The sequence below is a fragment of the Phocoena phocoena genome, chromosome 1, assembly GCF_963924675.1.
Source record: "Phocoena phocoena chromosome 1, mPhoPho1.1, whole genome shotgun sequence".
Lineage (NCBI taxonomy): Eukaryota > Metazoa > Chordata > Mammalia > Artiodactyla > Phocoenidae > Phocoena > Phocoena phocoena.
In genome coordinates, this window is record NC_089219.1 from 127552298 (window position 1) to 127568793 (window position 16496).

Consider the following 16496-nt stretch of genomic DNA (forward strand, 5'->3'; position numbering starts at 1 on the left):
CAGTCTTATTTCTAGCAGAAAATAAAAGGGAGGCTGGAGAGCAAAAAAAAAGTGGTGCCAATTTGTCTGCCCAGGCTCTGATTATTGGATGCAGAAAAATTTTTTTTTCCTTTCAGAGGAGAAGGATTTGGTGGGAATGTTTCTCCCTTCAGGGTGAGATATCTGATATCCATCCCGAGACCAATCATAAGGCCAAACTTTCATGCAAACTGCACAAGGGAAAAAAATTAGGTCTTTGGGTAAAATCCTCATCTAAATTTGCAGCAGATCCCTAGTTTCCGCTGGGCAATTATGTCTCTTCTTACCATTTCTGATTGCAAAACACATTGATTTTTTTAAAAAGTTATTTCTGATAACTTGAGAACCTTCCATCCCTAGCCCCCTCCCCCAACTCTTCGTCCTCTCTTTTGAGTCTCTGTTCCTCATTTCTGTCTCCCCCGTCTAGAAGTGCTATCCAGTGACCCCTGGTGCTGATTAAAGTTTCTCGGGTGACCCCTGAATGCATTTTATTACACTGGCTGGTCATAAAACCTGCTTAAACTGCTGGCTTATCCAAACTCCTACCTCTTCTGTGGAAAGCCCTACAGTCAGTCCAGCCTCAGGCAAGGAAAATACAAACAAGCAAACCAAGGAGGGCAGAGAAGGTTTGAACACAGACTTTGTCAATACCAAGGAGCCATCCGGCATAGGGGAGGGGAAAACTTAGAATGAAGACAGACACTCACAAGGGTTCTGGAGGAAATCAACTTAATACTAGTGTAGGTGGGACATGGAGAAGTAGAAACATGAGAAAAGAGAGAAAAAATTAAAACCGTTTGGTGTTTTCTTTTCCCTTAAAATGATGTCACAACACTGAAATAGCTTACAAGGTGAAAGGTAAGCATCACTAACATAGGTCAGCATAAGACATCTCTGAAAACAACATACTCCTAAAACGGATCCCAGGAAAACATTTACTCAGCTTCTGGGAGCAACACAAGGAGGTTAGAAGCCTTTGTATGTTTATGTATTTACTACATCTAGGTAAAAATATGTATTGTTATATTTACATGGCTCAGGAGAAGCCAACTTACAGTGAGGTTTAGTTTAGCTGTTTATCTTCCTGGGCTGCTAAAGGGAGGCAAAATCTATAAGATTCACAATCCTGCCTGGATGGAATTTCTGTGGCAGGGATAAGGCATGCAATGCTTATAGGGGAGGCCAGAGAAATCAGCGTTCGTCAGCACATCAAAACCTATCAAGCTCTGGGTTTTCCCCTGGGACTAAAACTGAACATATGCGTGTGTATCAAATCCAGTTTAAAAACTGTTTTGAATTTCATTCTCATTCGCGAAATCTGAAAAATCGGTAGGGTCGGTTCTCAGCCTTAAGCCAGGGTAGGAGGCTACAGTCTGGAAGTCTGCCGAGAGAAGTCAGTCTGTTCAGTTCTGCAGGTAAGGTGCTACCTGTTGCCTTGCAGGCGACGGGATGAAGATCTGACACACAGAGTTAGCTCCTGGCAGCTGTCCCACCAACCACGGTAGAGATCCACAGAGGCAGGAGAAGAACACACTTTTCCTACTGGTCAGGTTCCCATTTCAGTGACACTGAACCTGGATGAGATCCAGACTCTGCTCGGAGCCGTTGACATTCCTAATGTCCGAGTGACAGGCCCCCCGATTGCTGGGCAGTTTTTCAATACTTTGGCCATTTTCACACTAGCTAGAAATCTTTAAGAAGGTAAAATCAAGGGCCCAAAGTGAATCATTAATGACTATTTAATTGCATCTTGTGATTAAAAAGTGATTTGTGATGGTTACTCTTGACATCATTTTCTTTGTTCATGTGATTTTTTAAACTCTTAGAAAATGTATGTCATTATTTTCCCTTTTGTTCAAAGAAATACAAAATAACCATGAATTCAACTCCTCTGTAGACCAGAAGGGGTCCCTTTCACCTGTTTATACTTTTCATGTAGTCACTAAGCAAAAGTCAAACATTTCCCCAAAGATACTATTAGTGGAAGCTGGTGACTTTGTTAATATCTAGAATGAACTGGTGAGATATGCTTTATGTATCTAATTCAATTGATCTAATGTAATTCATTCAGAGAGTCTTCATAGTGAATGATAAATCTGATAACCAATGACATTCATCAACCATTTTTATTTTTTATATGCAGCCCACATTACACCAGGAGAGGAGTTTGATACTGTTCCTGCTGTTGCTTGCCTATCTACTAGGCCTGGCAATTTACAGATGTAAACACTTTACTTCTTACTACAACCATATGGAGTAAATATAATTATTCCCAGTTTGTAGATGAGGAAACTAGGGCTTAGAGAAATTAGGTAATTGCCCAGCTTCACATAACTAGTGAGTGTTACAGTCAGGAATGTGATTCTGGACAATCTGACCCTCTGCACTGACTTGGGCTCCAACTCACTCCTTAACCAACATCTCTTCATCAACTTTGCTGGGTCCCAAACAGAGTAAACAGAAAGGAAAGATCAGGAAAACAAACAAATGTACAATTGGCTGCTTATTTTATTTATCTCAATGTGTTAGGTCCAGAATATATATGAATCCACAACTCAAGGTTATTTTCTTCATGAAAACTTCCTGAGTAAACTAACTTACTCGCCACTTGATAAATCTATTTCTCACCTCTCCTTTCCTCAGTGGAATCTAAATTTCTTTTAAATTCTATATATTTTAGTTGCTTACATACAGTATGTCTTCTTAAAGGAAGTGATACATTTTCTTTAAATGGTGAATAGTTTAAGTAGTTAAAAAAAAAAAAAAAGCTTGTTCCATGCTTTCAGATAGAGGATGTAAGAAAGGAAAGTGGGTGCCAGATGTGCAAAAATGCTAAATAGTTTGGAGTTCAAGTTGAAGCTGGGAAACAGAGAGGGTAGATAGGTCAAAGTGGTAGTCAGCCTTCATGTATCTGACTAAAAAAGATGGTGAGTAAAGTGGTGGGGTGACAAAGTCTAGGAAGCTAAGATATAAAATGACCTAGTAAACATTTCTTGGAATCTAGCCTAGAACAAAAAATTATGAGGGAAAAGTTATGTGCGGGAAGATATTCACAACAGCAAAAGTTTGAAAACATTAGAGCTATCCGAAATTGGGAAAATAAATAATTAAATGCTGACATACTCACTGTGCAATATTATTACAACTACTAAAAGTGGTAATATAATATAAAGTGAATAAATTACAAGTGTCAGTACATTGTTTTTACTCTAGGTGAAATGTACGTACAGATGAATAAAGACTGGAAAAGAATGCATAGAAACTTTCAAAGTTACTTTAACAAGAGTATTGGTTTAGGAATTTTTTTCTCCCAATTGTCCAAAGTTTCTGTAGCATTGTTATACAGTACATTATATACAATATAATAAACAATAATATATTTACTATAGTGTACAGTGACAAGCACTTATATGTGTAGAAATATTTGGGATATTTCTCTATAATATTTCTATAGCCCCATTATTTTCAAAGGACATTTGATTTATGTAAATGTATGTATATTTATAGAAATTATTAAATTGATTATATTTATACATTTTAAAGTGATATTCTTAATTATTTTCCTCTTTTTCTTGACATCTCCCTCCACTTTCCTCTGTCCCCTTCTCACCCCCACCCCAATAATCTAAAAAGTATTCACTATTGAAATCCCAGGGACAACACAATAAAAATTTGTCACTTATTTCAAATCTGATGAAGGTAAGGTGGTCCTCTTCCAATTTGTAACTATATCATCTGGAACATATGACCTTCAAGATCACTATACAAGAAAAGAGTTTTTAATTATTTAGGCTTGCAGGTGACACACAAATTCTACTGACAGACCATTAGCTGAATTAGTCACAAAGCCCAGCTAAACTGTAAAACAGGCTGCAAAATCAAGGCAGCTCATGGGAGTATGTAGTGAGCACTGTCATTGTGACAAATAGCCCGTTTTCTCCTTCCTTTCCACAGTCAATGTCTTCTCAAAAGAGACAACAAAAGTCCTATTCAGGTGCTGCCTCCATCTCAGAGTCCAGGATGTAGATTAGTATCTCCATCAAGACTGGAGAACTTTGAACTAAATACCCAAGTCATCTTCATACCCCAACCCTGATGCTCAAGATGTTAATAAATAATGGAACAGTAAACACCCCCCATTTTGAGAGGGAAGAATGGAAGATACACCACAGTCACTGGTCCTCAGAAGTTCTGAAGTCCTCTGGGTAGGCAATATGAAGTCCTCCTAGCTGGCATGGGGATGTGTGTGTAGGACAGCACCTTGGTCAGCCCCCGGTTCTGCTCTCTGAATCTTCTCTGTCCACTGTTCTCAATAACCTTTGTTTTCCCATCTGAAAGTTCTTTTTTGAACATCCTCCTTGTCTACACCTGAAAAAGTCGTTTAGGGAATATACTGTCCTTGGAACTATATACTCAGTCTACTTTCTGCTTGCAGAAGTTTGAGGCCCTAATTGCCTGGTTTTTTTTAAGAGATTTATTGTGATATAATTGATACATAAGTTGCCCATATTTAAAATATAATTTGATAGGTTTTGGCATATGTTTACATTGAGAAATCATCATAGTCAGACAATAAACATATCCATCACATATAAGAACTTCCTCAAGCCCCTTAGAATTCTTCTCCACCTCCCCTTTCTGCCCCCCTCATCCTTAGGCAATAACTGATCTGCTTTCTAGGTCATTTCATTCTCTAACATTTTATAGACATGGACTTTACATATAGTGCATACTTTTTATTTTTGGTCTGTTTTCTTTTACTCAGCATGATTATGTCGATATTCATGCATGCTGTACAGCAGGCATGAACATCTCATTCCTTTTTATTACTGAGTAGTATTTCATCATATTCCCCTGTTAATAGATATTTGGGTTGCTTCTAGTTTTCGAATATTACCAATACAGTTGCTATGACACTCAAGAACAAGTCTTTGTATGGGAATATAAATTTGTCTTGCTTAAAAACCTAAGCGTAGAGCAACTATGTCATATGGTTGCTGTATTTTTTTTTTTTTTTTGCGCCGTACGCGGGCCTCTCACTGCTGTGACCTCTCCCATTGTGGGGCACAGGCTCCGGACGCGCAGGCTCAGCAGCCATGGCTCATGGGCCAAGCCACTCTGCGGCATGTGGGATCTTCCCGGACCGGGGCACGAACCCGTGTCCCCTGCACCGGCAGGCGGACTCTCAACCGCTGCGCCACCGGGGAAGCCCTGGTTGCTGTATTTTTAAGTTTCAAAATCCCACCAAGCTGTTATCCAAAGTAATTGCACCATTTTACACTTCCACCAGCAGTATATGAGAGTTTCAATTTCTCCACTTCCACAACACTTAGTATGGTCAGTCTTTCTAATTTCAAACTTTCTGATAGGTGTGTAACATGATCTTCTTGTGGTTTGGACTTATATTTCAAAAATGGCCAATGACTTTGAACTTCTTTCTGTGTACTTATTTGCCATCAGCATCTCTCCTTTGGTGAAGTGTCATTTATACACTTTGGCCTTTTTTGATTGGGCTGTTTCTTTTTTTATTGAATTTGGAAAGTTCCTTCTATATTCTGGATATAAATCCTTTGTCAGATATGTGATTTTTACTCATTTTCACTCAGCCAGAGGCTTGTTTTTTCATAGTAGTATCTTTCAAAGAGCAGAAATTCTTAATTTTGATGAAGTCCAATTTTTCAATTTTTTCTTTTGTGGATCATGCTTTTGTTTTGTTTTCTTTCATTTTTTTTTTTTTTTTTTTTAATTTTGGCTGCACTGTGCAGCATGCAGGATCTTAGTTTCCTGACCAGGGATGGAACCCGTGCCCCCTACATTGGGAGCATGGAGTCTTAACCACTGGACTACCAAGGAAGCTCCTGGATCATGCTTTTGATGTTATATCTAATAAATCTTTTCCTAATTGAAGGTCATAAATATTCCATGCATTGCTTTTATTGAGTGTTTTATAGTTTTAGGTATTACACTTAGGTTTATGATCAATTTGAGTGATTTTAATATGTATATGGATGGAAGTTATCCCTCCACCATGCATACACATATGGATTTTCAATTGTTCTAGCACCTTTTAACATTATGAATTGTCTTTCTTTATCTCTAATAATATTTCTTGCCTTAAAGTACCATTCACCTTATATAATCACTGCTTTCATAATTTTTATCAAATTTGTAATTGTTTTGACCATTATTTTTAGCATTATTTCTTTTAAAAATTTTCCGTCCCTCCCCTCCTCTCTTTGGGGACTAGAATCACGTGTATATTAGGTTGCTTAAAATTATACCACAACTAACTGAAGCTCTGTCCATCCTTTTTTCAATAACATTTTTTCCTCTCTGTGATTCAGTTTGAATTGTTTCTATTGCTATGTCTTCTAATTCGCTAATCCTTTCCTCTGCAATATCTAATCTACCATTAATCCTGTCCAGTGTATTTTTCATCTTTGACATTGTAATTTTCATTTTAAGAAGTTCAGTTTGGTTCTCTTTTATATCTTCCATGTTTCTGATTTACATATTCAAGCTTTTCTCTAGCTTCTTGAACATATAGAATGTACTTATAATTGCTTTTTAAATTAATTTATTTTTTATTGAAGTATAGTTGATTTACAGTGTTTTTTAAATTAAATTTTATTGGAGCATAGTTGATTTACAATGTTGTGTTAGTTTCTGCTGTAGAGCAAAGAGACTCATTTATATACATATATATTTTCAGATTCTTTTCCTATAATTGTTTCAATATCCTTGCCTATTAATTCTGTCATCTGTATCATTTATGATTTGATTTTGATTAATTGATCTTTTTTCCATATTATCAGCCATTATTGGTTGCATGCTTGATAATATTTGATTGCATACCAGACATTGTGAATTTCACTTTGTTGATGGCTAGGGAGTTTTTCATTTGTTTGTTTTCCTATAAATATATTTGAGCTTTATTCTGAGACATTGTTAAATTATTTGGGAGCAGTTTAATCCTTTGGATCTTGCTTAAAGCTTTGTTAGACATAGTGGTGTTGAGTCAGGGACTAATTTTTCCTTATCTTGAGACAAAATCCTTCTGAGTACTCTAATCAAAGCTCTGTACATTATGAGTTGTTTTCACTCTTGCTCACGGGATTTTCCCTCTAATCCTTTCAGGTGCCTTTTTGCTCAGTCTTGGGTATTTCATTACATGCATATGTTGATCATTAGTTAGCTGAATACTTGAGAAGAACCCTCTACAGATGTCCAGAATTTTCTCTTTGTGCAGCTCTCTCCTCTCTAGTACTCTGCCTGCAAAATCTAGCCACGTTTTCACTACCCAGGCTCCCATCTCTGTCTTCTCAACTCAGGGAGACTGCCATGCTCCACCTATACTCCTTCATCTGTGCCCTGATTGGAAACTTTTTCTGGGCTTTAAGTTGGAACAATTGTAGGGCTCACCTACTCTGTCTCCCATTTCTCAAAGATCAGTTTTCTTCATTGCCTTATGCCTAATGTCTTGAAAATCAATTTTTTATATATTTTCTTGGTTTCTTAGTTGTCTTATGTGGGAGGGTAATTTTTTTTGGATGGTAAGTAGAAGTCTCCATATCTTGATCAAAATCTCACAGTTGGTCTAAGCTACTGGTTTCTTTGGCAATGTAGTTCCTTAAAATCTTGGTTGGCTTAACACTTAAAAAATGTAGTAGGCTTTTCATCCACTTGCTCAGTTTCATGTGCCAGTAACCACACTGTAAATCTTATTGAGGCATAGTTTTCAGATCTGCTTTATGTCTTTGCTTTCTTATCTCTATGCTTGTCTTTCTCAACTTAATAATAGCTACCTAAAGGCTTTCAGGCTTAAAAGTGAGAAATCTGAATGTGATCACTTATGCCAACAAGGACCTTAATTTTTTTTTGTTACTATCTTACACTTTTTGAGGTTGATAAGCAATCAGTTTTTCCAACCTTGTATGATCCCAAATTTCTCATCTCTGTAATCCTTCTAACTTCTGCTTGAAAATTGGCCAATTTTTTTTCTGAGTTCATCACTTTCTTATAAGATTCTGACAAAAGCAATTAGCAGTAGCCAATATTCACTACTAATTGTTGTCTTTTCTAATCTCTTCTGCTATGCATGAGGTCTGGCCTAATGCCCAAGTTACCACGAGTGATCATTTTACCTTTTCTTTTTCTTTTTCTTGGGGGTGGGGGTGGGACACTGGATAACATCAATTTCTATCTTTCTTTCCTCTGATGTCAATTTTCTCACTGCTGGCTTCACACTAATATGAAGCATATATTTTAGATTTTTAATTTCAGCAACATCTCATCTCAAAATATTAATCACTAGATTAAGATAATGTAGCTACCATAAGAGAAAAATGCCAAAATCTCTAAGGCTTAACAAAATAAGTTTAATTTTCCTCATGCAAAGTTTAATGTAGATTGGCAGTCTTCCTCAGACTTGTAGCTATGCCATCTGGAACATGTAGCCTCCAAGTTTTCCAAGGCAAGGGAAGAGAGAAATGCAGGAAACACATCATTTCTGAACTGCCTCATTTTTCCTCTCAGTCCATTGGTCAAGATTGTCACGTGGCCCCAACCTAACTCCAAAGATAGTTAGGAAATGTTAGGAAACATAAGAAAGTAATTGGGAGAAACAAGGGGGACATAATGATTAAATAACTCTTCCACAGCATGCTAATAACTTTGTATTGTACCATTCACATTTTCTTTATGGTCACATCCTTCCAAATATAAATGTATTATATATAGAAGGATGTGCAATGATAGGATTATGTGTATATAATATATGATAGCTATAGTTATATACATATAATCTTATCATTGTATATGTGTACATAGATATAAAACCTTATCATTGTTTTCTAAAAATAGAATCATATTTGTGCTATTTTATCTTTCTTTTTGTTTAGAAATATCTACTGGAAATCTTTCCAAATTAACTTCTAGACCTGTAGTTCATTCATTTTAATGACTCTGTAATATTCCCTGGTGTGGTTGTACCATAATTTACTATTTCTATACTGAGGTATATTTACTTTATTAGCTCATTTTTTGTCAGTATCAACTGTGTTTTAGTATATTTAATCAAATGAAATTTATTTCTGGAAATTAATGGCTTTTCCCCTCTATTGGATAGATATTAAAGAGTGGGATTTAATGGGTTGAAGTGTACATGTTTTGTTAATTTTAGTACTTTGCCAGATTGGTGGTCATAAAGGCTGAAAATATTCACATTTTCATGTACAATATATAAGAGAACCCATGTCTCCATGAATGTGACAATAGATGTTTCAATACACTTTAGTTTTGTCAATTTAATGGGGAGTAAAGAGAATTAGGGAAATGCAAATTAAAGTAAGAATATCTTCATATATTAATTGGCCATTTGGTTGCCTCTTCATATTCTTTGCAATTGAGATTCACATCACATTTTTGTCAAGTAGTAAGAACTTTTCATTGTCGTAGTAAACATCTGGTGATCTTCTGAATTGCAAATATTTTTCCCAAATCAATTTTATAAATGTTTATAAAATTTTATAAACATTTTGGGTATATTTCTGCATAATATAAAATATTTAATATTAAACCATATGATATATGATATTTTGTCATTCAAATATTTAAAGTTTAAATTAAAATTTTAATTTTAAATTAAAAATAAAAGTTTAATTTTCGTATTACCAAAAAGTCTTTTATACTGCTGAGTCTCTTCTGCTCCTTGATTGTACTTGTTGTGTACTAGATTTTCTTGCCATATTTTATTTTTTTTTACTTATTTAAGGTTTTAATCCATATGGAATTAATTTTTTCATAAAATAGATTTCAGTTTTATTTTTTTTAGTTGGGTAGCTTTCTGTGCCAGCACTATTTATTAAATAATTCAGTATTTTTCTTCTTTTCATATATCAAATCATGTATTTTCTGGGACTCTTTATTTTGTTCTATTGATATATTTGTTTCTTCCTATTCCTATAACAATACTAATGCAATTTCAACTGTTTACTAATATATTCTGATAGTAAGGCAAGTCCCTATTCACTATTCACCTTTATCAAAATTTGCTTGGCTATTCTCAAAAATGTTTGCTTCCTTATAAACTTTTAAGTCTTTTTATCCATTTTCCCCAAGCCTCTGCAAGGATTAAAACCGAGATTATTTTACATTTAAACAATAATTTTTGGAAAATTGACACTTCTATTATATCAGATCTTTCCATCAAGGAATGTGGAAAACTTTCTAAAAATGGCTAGTTAAAAGTTAGTTATGGGGCTTCCCTGGTGGCGCAGTGGTTGAGAGTCCGCCTGCTGATGCAGGGGACACTGGTTCGTGCCCCGGTCCGGGAAGATCCCACGTGCCGCGGAGCGGCTGGGCCCGTGAGCCATGGCCGCTGAGCCTGTGCGTCCGGAGCCTGCGCTCCGCAACAGGAGAGGCCACAACAGTGAGAGGCCCGCGTACCGCAAAAAAAAAAAAAAAAAAAAAAAAAAGTTAGTTATGAATCCATCTGTTCCTGGTACTGTTTTTTATGGTAAGTCTTTAATCTTTCGACAGTCTCTTCTGTGGTAATTGATCCATTGCAGTTTTCCTGGGTCTTCTTTGATAATTTTGTTAGGAAATTCTTCCTTTCCTGACTTCAAATTTGTTGTTAAAAGTTTTATGTAATATTCTTTTATAAGTTTTTCATCTTTTATGAACCTGTGATGTCTCTTTTTAAATTCCTGCAGTTTTGTGAGAAATTTTAATCACAGTACTATTTTTTTTCTTTTTAAAAATCCTATCGGGTTTATGTCTTTTCTCATCAGTCCTTTTAATTGAAGATTAGACCTTTATTTGAACTTGAGGGAAATCTAATATTTGTTTCATTGCGATTTCTTCTTCTAGAACTTCTTTCATATATGGGACTCCTGCTCTATCATCCAAGTTTCTGTGTGTGTGTTTTCCATATTTATGAAATATTATGTTGTGCTTTAAGTTATTACTTTTATTTGACATCTCAGGCCACTAATTTGAGTCTACGTGGTAGCCAACAATTCCATCAACTCATTTACTGAATTGATTAGCTCAGAAATTATGGTTTCACATACAGGAAGTATTTCGGAACTGCATTTGAATCTTTATGAATTGTCGTCTGTCTCCTTCCGCAGCTGTGTGGGTGTTTTGTGCATTATGATCTATCTTCTTTTTGTAGATTGTTGGGCTGTCCTCAACTGATCACTTTTCATTATGAGCTCATATGAGCTCATTGTCTAGTTATTGGATTATCTCAAGTTGTCTATAGGTTCTTGCATTGTGGAAGGTGAAGCAGACTTTACAAACAAGAGGCTGGCTCTTATTGAAGGACTGTATGAAAATCTTCCTTCTTCCAGCTATCCTCTCTCTCTTCTAATCCCAGGTATAATGAGAGTTCAGCATTTTCTTTGCTTCTCCTTAGCTCTTCAAGGCCAGAAGACCAGGCACATTCACTGATACTAATGCCAAACTTCTTCCAAGGATCCATACTGTCTTAGAAACAGGTGCTTTCCAGGTTTCTCAGTCTTCATCCTGGAGATCTCCAGGCTTTCCAAGACCATATAGAAAAAGCCCTATACAACATTTCTCCTCTGGGTGTCCCATAGAGTTTGAGTTTCACTGGAACATGAGTATATACCAACCAGCTTCAGTGGTCTGGAGGCTCAGAAAGCAGACCAGACAAAGTTGAAATAACAGGGAAAAAAGATACATTCAGGGGGACTTCCCTGGTGGTCCAGTGGTTAAGACTCCATGCTTCTGGGCTTCCCTGGTGGCGCAGCGGTTGAGAATCTGCCTGCCAATGCAGGGGACACGGGTTCGAGCCCTGGTCTGGGAGGATCCCACATGCCGCGGAGCAACTGGGCCTGCGTGCCACAACTACTGAGCTTGCGCATCTGGAGCCTGTGCTCCACAACAAGGGAGGCCGCGATAATGAGAGTCCCGTGCACCGCGACAAAGAGTGGCCCCCGCTTGCCACAACTAGAGAAAGCCCTCGCACAGAAGCGAAGATCCAACACAGCCATAAATAAATAAATAAAAAGAGTCCATGCTTCCACAGCAGGGGGACACAGGTTCAATCTCTGGTCTGGGAACTAAGATCCTGCATGCCACAAGATCCCTCATGCTGCATGGCATGGCCAGAAAAAAAAAAAAAAAAGATACATTCAGGTTACCACCTTCCTAGAAACCTCCCACTATTTTCTATAGAAATTATGGAAATTGAGAGAACACAGTGACAGAGTGATGAGGACTGCGAAAAACTGGGCACTCCACTCAATTATTGCCAACTAGGAAAGAAAACCCTGTGTTGCCAAATCTCCCCATTTTTTTCAAAAGCAGTCATAAATTCAGAATTTTATGTAATATCTTCCCATTTCAAAATATCAATGACTTGTTAAAAGTTATTTTGTAAATACTTTGTGAGCCAAAACAAGTATGTCTGTAAGTTGAATTTAGCCTATAGCCTCCGAGGTTAGGATCTCTGGAGTAGATGGTACTCTGGACAACACATGGGTATCTCTGACTTTGAAGTTCTGCATCATGGAGGGAAACTGTCATGCCTTCTCTTGAGGCAAGCTCCTTGAGGCAGATCCACATTCTCTACTTAGTTTTGCATTCCCCAAGGTTCCAAGTACAGCATAAGGTATGCACAGGACATTTCATACATGTTTATGGAATGAAGAAAGACAACTCTCGATGCCATCGTCAGAGACTAATGGATCATTGCTCTGGCTTTTGTAAAAATAAACAGTACTGCAGTTACGGAAGCTGCTAATGTGACAACTGAAAACGTAAGAGGAATGAGGCATGGGGTCATGAAAAACAAATCCCCTGAAATTCCTTTTCAGGTAAGTTGGATGTGCAATCACAAGTTTTATACAAGACCAGAATATTTTCAACTGTCCAACTTTTCCATGTCAAAGAGTTAACTGGGCAATGCTTAATGAATAAGGAAGAAACTTTTGTCCCAACCATGTGGATGTGAAGATTTCATACAATCACCTTAATGCAAAGCTTTGTCTAGTAAGGCAGTCTGAGGATGAATTTAGAACACGGATTTTCATTATTTTTCTATTTGCCATGCTTCTCTATGAGACCTTTGTAAGGAAAGGAAAACAAGAAAATCATTGTTCTATATTATACAAGCATGGAGTCTGAATAATAGAATGCTGAAGAAATGGTTGTCTGAGATGGGAACTCAAACATGATTTTAAACTTGGAGGGAGAAAGGCCCCAAATCCAAGTTTTGAATTGCAAATCTACTTAATCTTTGATTGGGCTCTGATGGTCCACTCACAATAGTGCTTCTTCTATTAACCTGAGACCTATGCCCAATTACAACCTGCTTTTGGTGTTCCTGGATGACATCAAGAAGTGTGGGATGAATAGACAGTAACAGGCACACTGCGGAACAATTGTAGCAAAACACCGCATTCCCTCAAGAGCATGGAGGGTGATTTCCTGGGTCAAAATATTAATGTCTAGACTTCGAAGGCTGTTGTTATTATTCTGGAAAAAAAAAAAGCTTCATTCTACTGAGTCAACAGACCATCCTGGATTTATCATTGAACTCATCTCATTTTACTCTCTAATGTAAAATTTCTTTGTTTCTCTCTGACAGTTTGAAAACATACTACTATTAACCTCAAAGAGTATTGGGTCCACTTATACATGATAGAAATATACTGTGTATAACAATATTACACATTTATTTCTAATCTGTCTACTTTCAAAGAAAGGATTTGAGGTGGGCTATTCAGAGTAAATGAAAGAGATTCAATCAGCCCTTTCTGTCTGGGAATTTGAGAATCTAAGTGTACCCCAAAAATGCCAAATATAGCAGTTTTCTCCAGGACTGTCACATTGCCCTACTTCCAAAGATATGACACCCAAAGAGTTCACAGCTGCGCTGTCACCACAAGTTTAAATTTGACACTGGTGATATCAAAACCATGGAAAATAATTTTTAAAAAATATCACAGCTGAGTTTATGGATTACTTAAGTTGTCATTAAGAAATAAGCTCCACGGAGTTTGATAGAGACTACTGACATTAAAGGATGCTCAGGGCTTCCCTGGTGGTGCAGTGGTTGGGAGTCCGCCTGCCGATGCTGAGGACGCGGGTTCGTGCCCCGGTCCGGGAAGATCCCACGTGCTGCGGAGCGGCTGGGCCCGTGAGCCATGGCCACTGAGCCTGCGCGTCCGGAGCCTGTGCTCCGCAACGGGAGAGGCCACAACAGTGAGAGGCCGGCGTACTGCAAAAAAAAAAAAAGGGGGGGTTTCAGTGAAGGAAATTTATTAAAGAATCAGCTGTGTAAAATGCTGTGCTAGGCCTTCCACATCCATTATCTCATTTAACTTCATAATAACCCCATTAACTAAGTATTATTATTTTTCTTATTCTGTATATCAGCAACAAATTTCAAAGAGGTTAAATACCTTCCCCAACAGCTGGTAAGTGACAGAATGAGGAAGCTTACTCATGTCTACCTGATTCCAACGCTTCATGTGCTCTTTCCATTACAACTGTAATGTTTGGAATTCAGATTAAATTCCATTTTTGGCCTGGATTAAAGATCTGCTCTGTGGCATCTCTCAGGAGTCAAATATAATAGAGGCTAATGAAAACAGCTGATTCACCTAACAAAGCATAACACACCACAGAAGCAAGGGACAGGGTCTTACTCTTGGAACAAAATCATGGCAAGACTGAAAGCCTTCTCAGCCATTCCCTCTCAGAGAAGCCACGATAACTAAAAGTCTACTATGAGTGTTTCTTCCTTATGCCCTTTTTTTTTTTTTAAAAAAAGAACTACTTCTCTGGAATACAGGAAAGGTTTATACATGAAATAAATTCACATCCAGGTATTTTGTGACTAATCGGATATGCCTTCTTATGAGAGGAGAGAAAAGGCAGTCAACACATTTTTGGTGTGTGGAAGGCAGCAGGGCTGAAAAAAAGAATGGAAATCTGGAAATGAGAGAATGCTCCCTATTTTGTCTCCTGCTTAGTTCAAATGCTAGACATAGTACTTGGGAAAAAAGGAGAAAATAAGATTCTGGTGTATCTTTCTTGCATAATCTAGAAGCTTGCAATGGGCCTGAAATTTGTAGCCATGTTCTTAATGTGAAGGAAGTCTGCCTGAAGATATTCATAAGTTTTTATTCTATTCTAGTGACCACTGATGATTTGTATCATTTTACAGGTCAAGAACTGGCATCAAGGTCTTTTCTGAACTATTTGCTTTTATAATTTTCATAATCCTATACATGAAAGGTACACTTTGAAAAAGTTAGGAAGAGATTTCTTTACCTTATCTTTGTGAATTTGACCTTTGATTATCATTAAGTTTGAACCACAAATTATGGATTTGACTAAGACCAGTCCTAGTTAGCAAATTGCGCAAAACCATAGAGAAAAAAAAAACTTAGTGATTTATTCTGTCTCATTGACTTTCCTGCTTGACTGAATATTAGAAAGTATAATGTAACTAAATATAGAATGTACCTCAGAACATAAGGGTTGAAAGACAAGAGCCAAACTCCAAGCACCGCCTATAGTTGGCAACACACAAAGTTCCGTTTTTAAACAACTTTTTTCAAAGCTTCTAAAAAATTATTCTGCTTTTTAGAAAACACTGCCTAGCCCTGTCACATTGAGACAAGCCTGTGGAGTTGGCAGCCATCTTGTGCAGTGAAAGACAAAGTATCTGGCTCTGAGCCAAGGAAAGCCAAAGTGATCAATATTACATTCTGAAAGCACCAATGGACCCTTTGTCCCAGGACTAACTCTTCTGGGAGATGTGCCAGAAGATTCACGTGTGCACATATGTGCACACATGCAGTAACATGATGATTCAGGAAATCTAGTCATATGGGAAGATCAAAAGCACAGCAAGATATTCCTGTGACTCTGGCATTGGTCAGCAATACTTCAATGTCCACATCCAAATATGAAGGCAGCTTAAAGAGTCTACAGATGGAAGATTAACAGAAACTTGAAAAAATGTACTAAGGCAGCTTATTTTTTTTCCCGTTGTCCTTCCACCTACCATGAGCAGCCCTGGTACATTGTCAATCACTCCCTCACACCGCTTTGAAGTATGACTCTGTCCCTGAATCCTACAGAGTAGATGCCAGCCTGGCCTCATCTCACCTCTTTAAGCCTCTGCCCTTCAGCACACTCACAAGTGTTTGGAACATATATTGGGGATGGAAAGGAATATGATCCCAACCCCAAGTCCAGACGGCTACTAGAACACGTCATGTGTCTGGCACTGAAAAAGATCACATTGCCAATTTAAAACTAGAGAAATGATCTCAGTTTTGAGGGGAAAGAAAAAAGAAAGTCCATGTGGCTGATGAGAGAACAATGAAAAGATACCTCACACACACAAAGATCATTTATCTAAAAATCAAGGCCATATTTGGGATCAGAAAAAAATAGACTTAGTGGATAACATTAATAGAAGGGCCTAATGA